General features: G+C 50.2%; 1 protein-coding gene and 6 non-coding genes across 7 annotated transcripts in view; 2 read left to right on the top strand and 5 right to left on the bottom strand.

Annotated features, from left to right (window-relative positions):
* LOC138243427 (scavenger receptor cysteine-rich type 1 protein M130-like) overlaps positions 1-12,183 on the bottom strand; it is a 359,441-nt gene that overhangs the window by 74,584 nt on the left and 272,674 nt on the right. The window lies entirely within an intron of this gene.
* trnaf-gaa (transfer RNA phenylalanine (anticodon GAA)) lies at positions 3,830-3,902 on the bottom strand. The gene has a single exon. It is a non-coding gene; the product is annotated as a tRNA-Phe (tRNA).
* On the top strand, positions 4,925-4,996 carry trnad-guc (transfer RNA aspartic acid (anticodon GUC)). The gene has a single exon. It is a non-coding gene; the product is annotated as a tRNA-Asp (tRNA).
* trnav-cac (transfer RNA valine (anticodon CAC)) lies at positions 5,613-5,685 on the bottom strand. Its single transcript has one exon. It is a non-coding gene; the product is annotated as a tRNA-Val (tRNA).
* Positions 6,380-6,451, top strand: trnah-gug (transfer RNA histidin (anticodon GUG)). The gene has a single exon. It is a non-coding gene; the product is annotated as a tRNA-His (tRNA).
* trnav-aac (transfer RNA valine (anticodon AAC)) lies at positions 7,026-7,098 on the bottom strand. Its single transcript has one exon. It is a non-coding gene; the product is annotated as a tRNA-Val (tRNA).
* Positions 7,208-7,280, bottom strand: trnaf-gaa (transfer RNA phenylalanine (anticodon GAA)). The gene has a single exon. It is a non-coding gene; the product is annotated as a tRNA-Phe (tRNA).

Here is a 12,183-nt window from a genome sequence, read left to right as displayed (position 1 = left end):
ACCTGGCAGGGGAGATACCTTGATCATCCTGTAGGTGGAGTAGTTGGATTGTTTTCTTGTTTTGTGGAAGCAGTGTTTGTTTTGCAGTTTACGAAATGGCAACTTTTGGATCCCGCAAGAATGCTGTGCGTTTTGAGATTTTGGATGACCTCTTCATGGATCGCATGCAGTTCAGCAGAAAAGTGTTGCAGAAGGAACTTGGCTTTGAACCTTGGCACTTGGATTTCATCTTCGCTCTCCCAGGTCAGAAAGCATTTGAGGTTGTTTTTGCTACCTATTCTCTGTTTGAACGATGTGTGGATGTGTTTGAGGCAAAAAGAGGGAAAGTTCCTGCCCTTGAGAAGATCAACTTGCAGCCTCTGACACAGAGAGAGAGGAAAACAGTGCATGTTGTTATGTTCTCGAATCTGGCAAAGACGGAGGACATTCAAACCTGGCTTAACCAGTACTGCACCGTCCACCATGGAACTGAGGTTAGAGATGTTGACAGTATAAAAACAGGAGCAAGGAAATTCGAGGTTCGTTTGCTACCGGACAATGTAAATGGAGGCTTAAGGCACCTGCCCTCTACAATCCGGCTGGGCACCTGCAATGGCTATGTTTTTTATGTGGGACAACCAAAGGTGTGTCAGCGCTGTGGTGCTGTGGGACACCTGGCATTGTCCTGCACTGTGAAATGCTGCAAGACCTGTGGAAAACAGGGACATTTAGCCTCTGACTGTTCAATGCTGCCAAATTGCAATTTATGTGGCTCGGAAAAACACGTTTTTAAGAACTGCCCTCACGCCTACGCCAGTAAACTCAAAATGAGAAAGGATGAGGCAGTGCTTGTTTCAGCCAAACCGGCCCGAAAATCCAAAGCAAATAACAAGTCAAACAAAGAACCCTTGTTGGACAAAGACTCTCAGCCTCCAGCCAGGATCAGTCCTGCTGTGGCTCCAGGGCCGGTGGAAGAGAAATCCACTACGCCCCCACAACTGCAGACTGCACCAGACAAGCACGAGGGTTTGAAAACCCCCGAGAACAGCGAGGACCCCTCCCCCACTCCTGCTCCTCAGAACGAGGGCCAGTGTGGGGCCCCCCGGTGGAGCGGGTCCAGCGACGATACCCAGGATTGAGCGGAGCTGCTTTTCTCAGACTCTGCAAGTGCTAGAGATGTCCTCCTCTCCTCCATCCAGTCCATCACGGAGGATCTGCAGCAGCTGGTGGGTGAGGGGGAAGAGGAGACTGGTGCATCGGCTGCACCCCTTTCCCCTCAGTGCTCCCAGGAGCTGGACTTGAGGAAAAGGAAAAATGACTCTGTTTTCTCCCCGAGCGAGGAGGAAGGAGAGCATGGTGATGGGGACAGCTGGAACCCCTCCACCCCTCCCTCTACCCCCTTCCTTGAAATGGACTCCGTGAACGCTTTTACTGCTGCCACCCTGATGAAGGCTCATTCAGAGGATGGCTGGCAGGAAATTGGTAAGAAGAAAAAGAAAAAGAAGTAAATCAAGAGAGGTATAAAAGCTTTGAAGATAGGTGGGATAAAGGGCCTTCTGATTGGTCAGGGGACAACAACAACAGAACCTCTGGCGTGGCCATTCTTTTCAAAGGATGGGCATTCAAATTGAAAAGTATTCAGAGGGTCATAGATGGCAGGTTGCTGTGTGTGGATGTGGACTGGGGGACCGTTAACCTGCGGCTAATCAATGTGTATTGTCCTACTGACGTGGGAGGAAGGGTGGAGCTACTCAAGGCACTCTCTCCCCTATTGTTATGTAGCACAGACGTGATAGTGGGAGGGGATTTTAATTGTATCTTAGAGCACACAGATAGGCAGGCTAGCTCTCCGATAAAATTGGATTCCAGCTCACTGGCCCTGCAAAACTTAGTTCAAGACTTTAAACTCTCAGACACATATAGATGTATATATCCCACAACAGCAGGATGTACATGGTCAGGGAGGAATCAGAATTGACTATTGCTTTGTCTCAGAGAGAGTGAAAGTTGTTGGGGTCACTCTTCAGGCTGTCTTCTTCTCAGATCATCAGGCTTTAGGGTGTAGAGTGGAACTCCAGGGTGGGACTGTCTTTGGCCCAGGCCTCTGGAAACTCAACACAAAGCTGCTAGAGAACGAGGGGGTAGTATCCCGCTACAAGGAGAGACTATCACAGTGGCTGTCCTTGCAGTGTCTGTATGGGTCAGTAGGAGAGTGGTGGGAGGAGGTGAAGGTGAGGACAAAGGCCTTTTTCATGGCTGAGGGAAGGAAGGCTGCTGCCAGACGGAGAAGAGTGCTAGCCAGGAAACAGAGGCAGCTGCAGCGTCTCTACACGAGACAGTGGCTTCGATGTGCTCCAGGATATCACCCTTTTAAAAAAGGATGTCCGGAGCATAGCGGAAGAAAGTAGTCGAGGAGTGCTGTTAAGAAGAGTGCAGTTCTTGGAAGAAAATGAGAAGTGTACTCGCTTCTTTTTCAGGAAAGTGGTAGGCTCCAAGTCTGTCATGGAAAGTGTAGTTGATGAGGAGGGAAGAGAGAGTACAGAGCTGAGTGCTATCCTCTCCTGCATCGAGGCCTTCTTGTCACAGACGTCCAAGGGGACTAACCGTGGGGAGCAGGAGGGCGGAAAAAGACCCATATGCGTAGCGGCGAGACGGGAAAAAGGCCCGGGCTCATTAGTGCAAAGAGTTCAGGAATGCCGTATAGAAACCTGTGCCCTCAGGGAGCGGACGTGGGGCGCCCTGGTGCTAGGCGGGTCTCAGGACATCCGAACGTCAGTGCTGAGCGAGGACAGAGTGCAAGACCCTGAAATATTTAGCCCAAGGGAAAGAGAGGGACAGGAAGGACAGCAGACCAGAAACTAGGGACAGGACAGAGAAGGACCGCCCTCTGGCTGCAGAGGGCGTGACACTTCTACTCAAGACTGTACAGCTCTACAGAGGTAAAGGATGAAGAAATTCATTTTTTTACCTCAAAGCTAGAAAACGTTTTGAGTGAAGAATATAGGGAAGTACTTGAGGGGGATTGGACAGTAGAAGAGCTGAGAGGCTATGGAGAGCTTACAGAAGGGGAAAACTCCGGGTGCTGACAGGCTCCCTAAAGGGGTGTCTGCTTTTACTACTTGCACGAATGAAGGCAAAAAAAAGCCAATCGATGTAAACGAACGGCGCTTTACAGAGGAGTACTGCCTGACTGGATCGTTGATGAACGACAGAGGCCACTCCGACCTCTTCTCGGTTTTCTTCAATGACTTACTAAGCATCTTCTTCACATTCGACCATGCAGGGGAAGCCAGGTACACCAAAGCAAGCGCATGAAAGTGCATTTCAAGCAGAGACCAGGAGGGACTTGTTTACACCGAGAGTGGTCGGAGAATGGAACAATGCGCCCAGCCCTGTTGCTGGAGCCGATTCTTGATGAGATCTTGGGCTCACTAAGAGGCCCCCGCTGGATGCTAATCTTTCTGTTGTTCTTGCAGGTCCTGCGCTGCTTTTGAGCTGACAGAGCTCGTCCTGGTCTGTCGGCACAGCCCAATTGCAAATGATCGGCTCCGCGTACAGAAGGAACGTGCGTTTGGTACAAGACTGCATGAAGGCACCGGAAATACATTAGCAACAAATGATCGGTCGCTCAAGACCTCTGTGAAGTACAGGAGCGTGCAAAACGAGGCTGTTTCCGCCCGGGCTCGAACCGGGGACTTTTCAGGTGTTAAGCTGACGTGATAGCCGCTACACTACGGAAACCTGCAGGGACCGCTGCTGGTGTCTCGCTTGCGTTTCGGGCTGAGAAAGGGATGCGTCACTTTAGGCAGGGGGCGCTGGAGAGAGGAACAAAGGGCGCGATGAAACAAAATGCCGAAACCCGGGATCGAACCAGGGACCTTTAGATCTTCAGTCTAACGCTCTCCCAACTGAGCTATTTCGGCGGTGCACAAAGCCCACAGCCACCTGCTCCAGCCTTCCTGTGTTGTGGCATGAGCGCACCAAGAGTAGCGGGAGAGTGTTGCAGGAACGTCACTCAGAAGGAAAGCCACCCAGCTGCGCCCTTTGAGCTCTGTCCAGCGCATCTTCCTCGCATGGACTCCTGCCTGCGACGGGCAGGAAACAATTAGCAAGAACAGAACGACACCCCATGGGTGTCTCATGACCGCACCTTAGGTTGTGACACGTGCAGGTGTGAGGAGTTGCCGGGCTACTTTGGAGCAGAGCTTGGGCGGAGGGGGGGCGGGAAAGCAGACAAAGAGGTGACACCTCAAGGTCTGCACGATCACAGCTCTCCGCCGCCCCAGGCTTCCGCTCGATGAGCTACTGGACACACCCGCCCCTCCTCACACAGACCGTGGAAAAGCCCCCGAGTGGGAGGGCTCTCTCTTCCTCCCAGGAGCTCTTGGACACGACGCACAGACAGGGCGCGGGGAGCCGCCGCCTGCAAACACGGCTCCAGGCAGGACTCCACTCCGCAGGAGCCGCAGAGCAGAGGAGATGAGGGCAGCTTAGCTCCTGTGCAGAGACCTGAGCTGTTGTTGCTGTGGATGCTGTCTTTTCTGCACTCGGGGTAGGAGTGAATGTTGAGTTGCCCTTAGAAATGAAGCAGAGCACTTCAACAGCACGGGTGTGTGTGTGTGCGCCCTGGTGATTCTGAGAGACAGATCGAACCTGGGCTAAAAGAGAGGGGGCTTAGCCCTCTTCCATTTGCTAGTTCAAAGTTGTACAACCCATTTGTATCTGCTAGGCGGCGCAGTCGTCGTGCACAAAGAACGCTTTGAAAAGCGTCAAAGGCAAGTCATTCCGAGTTGGTCGTTTGTGTTTTCCGTTCAGACGCGGAATGCTGAAATGATCTCTCGGCTCCTCGGTTGTCATTTCTGCTCCGTGAAGGGATCACAGCACGTGTCGGCTTCCAGCACGGTGGGTCGGGACACGATGCCGGGGGTTGGAGAGAGCGATGTCTTCCTCGTTAGTATAGTGGCAAGTATCCCCGCCTGTCACGCGGGAGACCGGGGTTCGATTCCCCGACGGGGAGTAGCTTTTCTTTCACCTCCTTAGAGAAATGACTGCCTTTCACTTCTCTGTTTTCTTTCACAGCGTCGTGCACCTTTTCATTGCTCTCGCTTTCAGAGCCTCCGCACGGCACACGACTCGACATCAGGAAGCACATTGAAGTGAAAGCAGGAAGCGCTGGGACATGCACTGTGCAGATCCCGCCACAATAAGAGGTGAGTGGGTCTGTTCGATGCACAAAGAACGCTTTGAGAAGCGTCAAAGGCAAGTCATTCCGAGTTGGTCGTTTGTGTTTTCCGTTCAGACGCGAAATGCTGAAATGATCTCTCGGCTCCTCGGTTGTCATTTCTGCTCCGTAAAGGAATCACAGCACGCGTCGGCTTCCAGCACGGTGGGTCGGGACACGATGCCGGGGGTCGGAGAGAGCGATGTCTTCTTCGTCAGTATAGGACCTGTCACCTGTCCCCACCTGTCTTGCGGGAGACTGGGGTACATCAGGACGCGCATTGAAGTGAAAGCAGGATGCGCTGTGACATGCACTGTGCAGATCCCGCCACACTAAGAGGTGAGTGGGTCTGTTCGATCACAGCGCTAGGCGAATCCCCAATCCCCTTTTGTGCCTGGCGACAAAAGATGTCTGTTTCCGCCCGGTTTCGAGCCGGGGACCTTTCGCGTGTGAGGCGAACGTGATAACCACTACACTACGGAAACGGTGGTAAGACATGCCCAGCGGCCCAGCGCTGAGCTTCGCCAATGCGATTCAGCTGCTTCCAGTGCCTTTATTGGAGTGCGCTGATGGATCGTGCTCTCTCTCCAGAGACCAGCACGCCTGTCATAGACGGAGCTGGAAAGGCGGCGCCACATTCTACAGTCCTCTCCACGCAATCGACGAAATCGGGCTACTGAAGTGGAGAAAATCGCCTCTCCAGAAAGTGCAAATATCATCTTGGAGACTATAAATCCTATTGCCGAAGGTCAGCCCTGTCTACCAGAGTAACCCTCCCACAGCGATGATCAGCTCGTCTCACACGCGAGAAGTTTCAGTTGGAAACAAGCGCCCCCTCTTCTCGCACGTTTTGCACGTTCGAGTAGTTTTAATGCGGCTCTTTCGTACACGGTGCTGATCTTTTGGAAAGCAGGAGGCAAAACCGAGTCGAACCGCCTGGGTGAAAACCAGGAACCCTAACCGCTAGACTATATGGCAGCGAACAACCATGCGGTTCCCGGCATCATGCAAGCAAACTACAGAAATATGAGAAAACACGCAAGAGAGTTGTCACTCAGAGTGTCGAAGGGTCGATGTATACTGGGGCTCAGTTGAAATGCAACGTCAGGACTTTTCCGAATTATGTCACACGAAGAGAGCACAGCCCTTTCCACCCTGCCGCGTGTGTCTCGGTAACTCGCTGTGATCGTATAGTGGTCAGTACTTTGCGTTGTGGCCGCAACAACCCCGGTTCGAATCCGGGTCACGGCAGAATAGGGGCGTCTGCTTTTACTACTCGCACGAATGAAGGCAAAAAAAAGCCAATCGATGTGAACGAACGGCGCTTTACAGAGGAGTACTGCCTGACTGGATCGTTGATGAACGACAGAGGCCACTCCGACCTCTTCTCGGTTTTCTTCAATGACTTACTAAGGATCTTCTTCACATTCGCCCATGCAGGGGAAGCCAGTTACACCAAAGCAAACGCAGGAAAGTGCATTTCAAGCAGAGACCAGGAGGGACTTGTTTACACCGAGAGTGGGCGGAGAATGGAACAATGCGCCCAGCCCTGTTGCTGGAGCTGATTCTTGATGAGCTCTTGGGCTCACTAAGAGGCCTCCGCTGGATGCTAATCTTTCTGTTGTTCTTGCAGGTCCTGCGCTGCTTTTGAGCCGACAGAGCTCGTCCTGGTCTGTCGGCACAGCCCAATTGCAAATGATCGGCTCCGCGTACAGAAGGAACGTGCGTTTGGTACAAGAGTGCACCAAGGCACCGGAAATACATTGGGAACAAATGACCGGTCGCTCAAGACCTCTGTGAAGTACAGGAGCGTGCAAAACGAGGCTGTTTCCACCCGATCTCGAACCGGGGACCTTTCGCGTGTTAGGCGAACGTGATAGCCGCTACACTACGGAAACCTGCAGGAACTGCTGCTGGTGTCTACCTTGTGTTTTGGGCTGAGAAAGGGACGCGTCACTTTAGGCAGGGGGCGCTGGAGAGAGGTACAAAGGGCGCGATGAAACAAAATGCCGAAACCCGGGATCGAACCAGGGACCTTTAGATCTTCAGTCTAACGCTCTCCCAACTGAGCTATTTCGGCGGTGTGCAAAGGCCACAGCCACCTGCTCCAGCCTTCCTGTGTTGCGGCATGAGCGCACCAAGAGGAGCGGGAGAGTGTTGCAGGAACGTCACTCAGAAGGAAAGGAACATGTGACCGGTCGCTCAAGACCTCTGTGAAGTACAGGAGCGTACAAAAAGAGGCTGTTCCCGTCCGGTTTCGAACTGGGGATTTTTCGCGTGTGAGGCAAACGTGATAAGCGCTGCACTACGGAAACGGTGAGAAAAGGGGCCCACCAGCAGGGAGTATTCAAGCTTATTGCATTACTGCTCCCAACCAGTTGATATCAATTTAATTCCTAAGGGTTATGTACTTGTTTTGAGTATCTCATGTAGAAGTTGTAAACAAGTTCAATTACGAAACGGTCTAAATGAATGATATACCGAACTTATGTCCTCTTGATATGTGTAACTCTTTGTAACTGAATGAATTCTGATAACCCTTACGATAAGATCTGTTAGGTTTGCATGCATATTCTATATATTAACAAATGTATCCTCGTGTATTAGTACCTGTGTGTGCGTTGTTTGAGTTATGTCGCATGGTTGGATTCTAAGACCATTAAAATAATCAATTTTGTGATTTACTGCCACAAAAATAATTGTCCCAGTAAATGCCCAAACCCCTACAGAACTGGTGCTTCGTGAGAGAACACTACAACAGTGTGTGATATCCTGTCCCAGCCTGAAGAGCAGACAGCAAGCCTGTCTCTTAATAATACTAATAATACAGTGTGTGATTCCCTGCCCCAGCCAGAGGAACAGACAGTGAGCCTGTCTCTCAATAATAATACAGTGTGTGATCTCCTGTCCCAGCCTGGGAAACAGTGAGTCAGCCTCTCAATAATTATAATACAGTGTGATCTACTGTCCCAGCCAGAGGAACACACAGTGAGCCTGTATCTAAATAATAATAATACAGTGCGTGATCTCCTGTACTAGCCTGAGGAACAGACAGCGAGCCTGTCTCTCAATAATGATAACGTAGTGTGGATTGTCCTGTCCCAGTCTGAAGGACAAACAGTGAGCATGTCCCTCAGTAATAATAGAACAGTGTGTGATCTCCAGTCCCAGCAGGAGGAACAGACAGTGAGTCTGTATCTCAATACTAATAATACAGTGTGTGATCTCCTGTCCAAGCCTGGGGAACACTGAGGCTGTCTCTCAATACTAATAATACAGTGTGTGATATCCTGCCCCAGCCTGAGGAACAGACAGTGAGCCTGTCTCTCAATAATAATAATACAGTGTGTGATTTCCTGTCCCAGCCTGGGGAACAGTGAACCAGATACTCAATAATAATAATACAGTGTGTGATCTCCTGTCTCAGCCTGGGGAACACTGAGCCTGTCTCTCAATACTAATTATACAGTGTGTCATTTCCTGCCCCAGTCAGAGGAACAGACAGTGAGCCCGTCTCTCAATAATAATAATACAGTGTGTGATCTCCTTTCCCAACCTGAGGAACAGACAGGAGTGAGCCAGTCTCTCAATAATAATAAAGCAGATTATGATCTGCTGTCCCAGCCTAAGGAACAGTCAGGAAAGAGCAGGTCTCTCTATAATAATAATACAGTTTGTGATCTCCTGTCCCAGCCTGAGGAACAGACAGTGAGCCTGTCTCTCAATAATAATAATACAGAGTATGACCTCCTGTCCCAGCCTGGGGAACAGTGAGCTTGTCTCTCAATAATAATAATACAGTGTGTCATTTCCTGTCCCAGCCTGAGAAACAGTGAGCTTGTCTCTCAATAATAATAATAATACAATTTGAACTCCTGTCCCAGCCTGAGGAACAGACAGTGAGCCTCTCTCTCAATAATAATAATACAGTGTGTGATCTCCTGTCCCAGCCTGAGGAACAAACAGTGAGCCTATCTGTCAATAATAATAATACATTGTGTTATCTCCTTTCCCGGCCTGGGGAACACTGAGGCTTTCTCTCAATACTAATAATACAGTGTGTGATATCCTACCCTAGCCTGAGGAACAGACAGTGAGCCTATCTGTCAATAATAGTAATACAGTGTTTGATCTCCTGTCCCATTCTGAGGAACAGACAGTCAGCCTATCTGTCAATAATAATAATACAGTATGTGATCTCCTGTCCCAGCCTGAGAAACAGACAGTGAGCCTGTCTCTCAATAATAATAATACAGCGTGTGATCTCCTGTCCCAGCCTGAGGAACAGACAGTGAGCCTGCCTCTCAATAACAAGCCAATGTGTGATCTCCTGTCCCAGCCTGAGGAACAGAGAGTGAGCCTGTCTCTCAATAATAATACAGTGTGTGATCCTCTGTCCCAGCCTGAGGAACAGACAGTGAGCCTGTCTCTCAATAATAATAATACAGTGTGAATTCCCGTCTCAGCTTGTGGAACATACAGTGAGCCTGTCTCTCTATAATAATAATATAATGTATGACCTCCTGTCCCAGCCTGGGGAATATACAGTGAGCCTGTCTCACTATAATAATAATACAGTGTCTGATCTCCTGTCCCAGCCTGAGGAACAATGAGCCTGTCAATCAATAATAATACAGTATGTGATGTCCTGTCTTCGCCTGAGGAACAAAGAGTAAGCCTGTCTCTCAATAATAATTATTCAGTGTGGGATCTCCTGTCCCAGTCTGATGAACAGACAGTGAGCCTCTCTCTCAATAATAATAATACAGTGTGTGATCTCCTGTCCCAGCCTGAGGAACAAACAGTGAGCCTGTCTCTCTATAATAATAATATAATGTATGACCTCCTGTCCCAGCCTGGGGAATATACAGTGAGCCTGTCTCACTATAATAATAATACAGTGTCTGATCTCCTGTCCCAGCCTGAGGAACAATGAGCCTGTCAATCAATAATAATACAGTATGTGATGTCCTGTCTTCGCCTGAGGAACAAAGAGTAAGCCTGTCTCTCAATAATAATTATTCAGTGTGGGATCTCCTGTCCCAGTCTGATGAACAGACAGTGAGCCTCTCTCTCAATAATAATAATACAGTGTGTGATCTCCTGTCCCAGCCTGAGGAACAAACAGTGAGCCTGTCTCAAAATAATAATAATACAGTTTGGGATCTCCTGTCCCAGTCTGATGAACAGACAGTGAGCCTGTCTCTCAATAATAATAATACAGTGTGTGATCTCCTGTCCCAGACTGAGGAACAGACAGTGTGACTGTCTCTCAATAATTATAATAATACTGCGTGAGCTCCTGACTCAGCCTGGGGAACATACAGTGAGCCTGTCTCTCTATAATAATAATTCAGTGTGGGATCTCCTGTCCAACTCTGAGGAACAGAGAGTAAGCCTGTCTCTCAATAATAATAATACAGTGTGGGATCTCCTGTCCCAGCCTGGGGAACAGTGAGCCAGACTCTCAATAATATTAAGAATAATAATACAGTGTGATCTACTGTCCCAGCCTGAGGTACAGTGAGCCTGTCTCTCAATAATAATATAGTGTGTGACCACCTTCTGTGGTCTGTTTCAAATCCGCCCGCGATGAGACACCGAGGAGAAATGAAGAGCCCCAGTCGCGCTAGAAAATCACCAGGGAAAGAGACTTTCAATGTAGGAAAAAAAAGTCGTTAGTAACAGACATAATATGTTTGTTTTGTTTTTTTAATCGCTGCGATGTGTGACTAAGCTCATACGACTAAGAGTTGCCCCCTTTGTCTAGATCTGGTAACCTGCTCGTCGCTGGTGGACCAGATCGTGTCCCCCGTCACTACACTGGGGCATTAAGACCCACACAGACCGCAGGGTGAGTGCCCCCTGCTGGCCCCACTGAGAGGTCGTATCCCACCTCCTCCGCTCTCTGCGAAAAGCAGTATCTTCAGGCCCTGACATCCCACCCCTGCCACTCCCTGCGTAAAGAAGTGTCGTATGGCCCTGACATCACACCCCCACCACTCTCTGCGGAAAGCACTGTCGTATAGCCCTGACACCCAACCCTCCACTCTCTGCATTAAGCACTGTCGTATAGCCCTGACACCCACCCCTCCACTCTTTGAATAAAGCAGTGTCGTCAGGCCCTGACATCCCACCCCCGCCACTGTCTACGTAAAGTAGTATCGTCAGGGCCTGACATCCCACTCCCGCCACTCTCTGTGTAAAGTAGTGTCATATGGCCCTGACACCAATCCCTCCACTCTCTGCATAAAGCAGTGTCTTATGGCCCTGAAACCCTCCCCTCCACTCTCTACATAAAGCAGTGTTGTCAAGCCCTGACATCCCTCCCCCGCCACTCTCTGTGTAAAGCACTGCTGTATGGCCCTGACATCACACCCCCACCACTCTCTGCGGAAAGCACTGTCATATAGCCCTGACACCCACCCCTCCACTCTCTGCATAAAGCAGTGTCGTCAAGCCCTGCCACTCTCTGCGTAAAGAATTGTCGTATGGCCCTGACATCCCATCCCCACCACTAACTGTGTAAAGTAGTATCGTCAGGCCCTGACATCCCACCCCTGCCACTCCCTGCGTAAAGAAGTGTCGTATGGCCCTGACATCACACCCCCACCACTCTCTGCCGAAAGCACTGTCGTATAGCCCTGACATCCCACCCCTCCACTCTCTGCATAAAGCAGTGTCGTCAAGCCCTGACATCCCACCCCCACCACTCTCTGTGTAAAGCAGTGTCATATGGCCCTGACATCCTAGCCCCGCCACTCTCTGTGTAAAGCAGTGTCATATGGCCCTGACATCCCACCCCCACCACTCTCTGTGTAAAGCACTGTCGTATGGCCCTGACATCACACCCCTACCACTCTCTGCGGAAAGCACTGTCGTATAGCCTTGACACCCACCTCTCCACTCTCTGTGTAAAGCAGTGTCATCTAGCCCTGACATCCCACCCCCTCCACTCTCTGAATAAAGAAGTGTCGTATGGC

This window comes from Lepisosteus oculatus, chromosome 14 (assembly GCF_040954835.1).
Source record: "Lepisosteus oculatus isolate fLepOcu1 chromosome 14, fLepOcu1.hap2, whole genome shotgun sequence".
NCBI lineage: Eukaryota > Metazoa > Chordata > Actinopteri > Semionotiformes > Lepisosteidae > Lepisosteus > Lepisosteus oculatus.
This window is presented reverse-complemented; position numbering and strand designations above follow the sequence as displayed.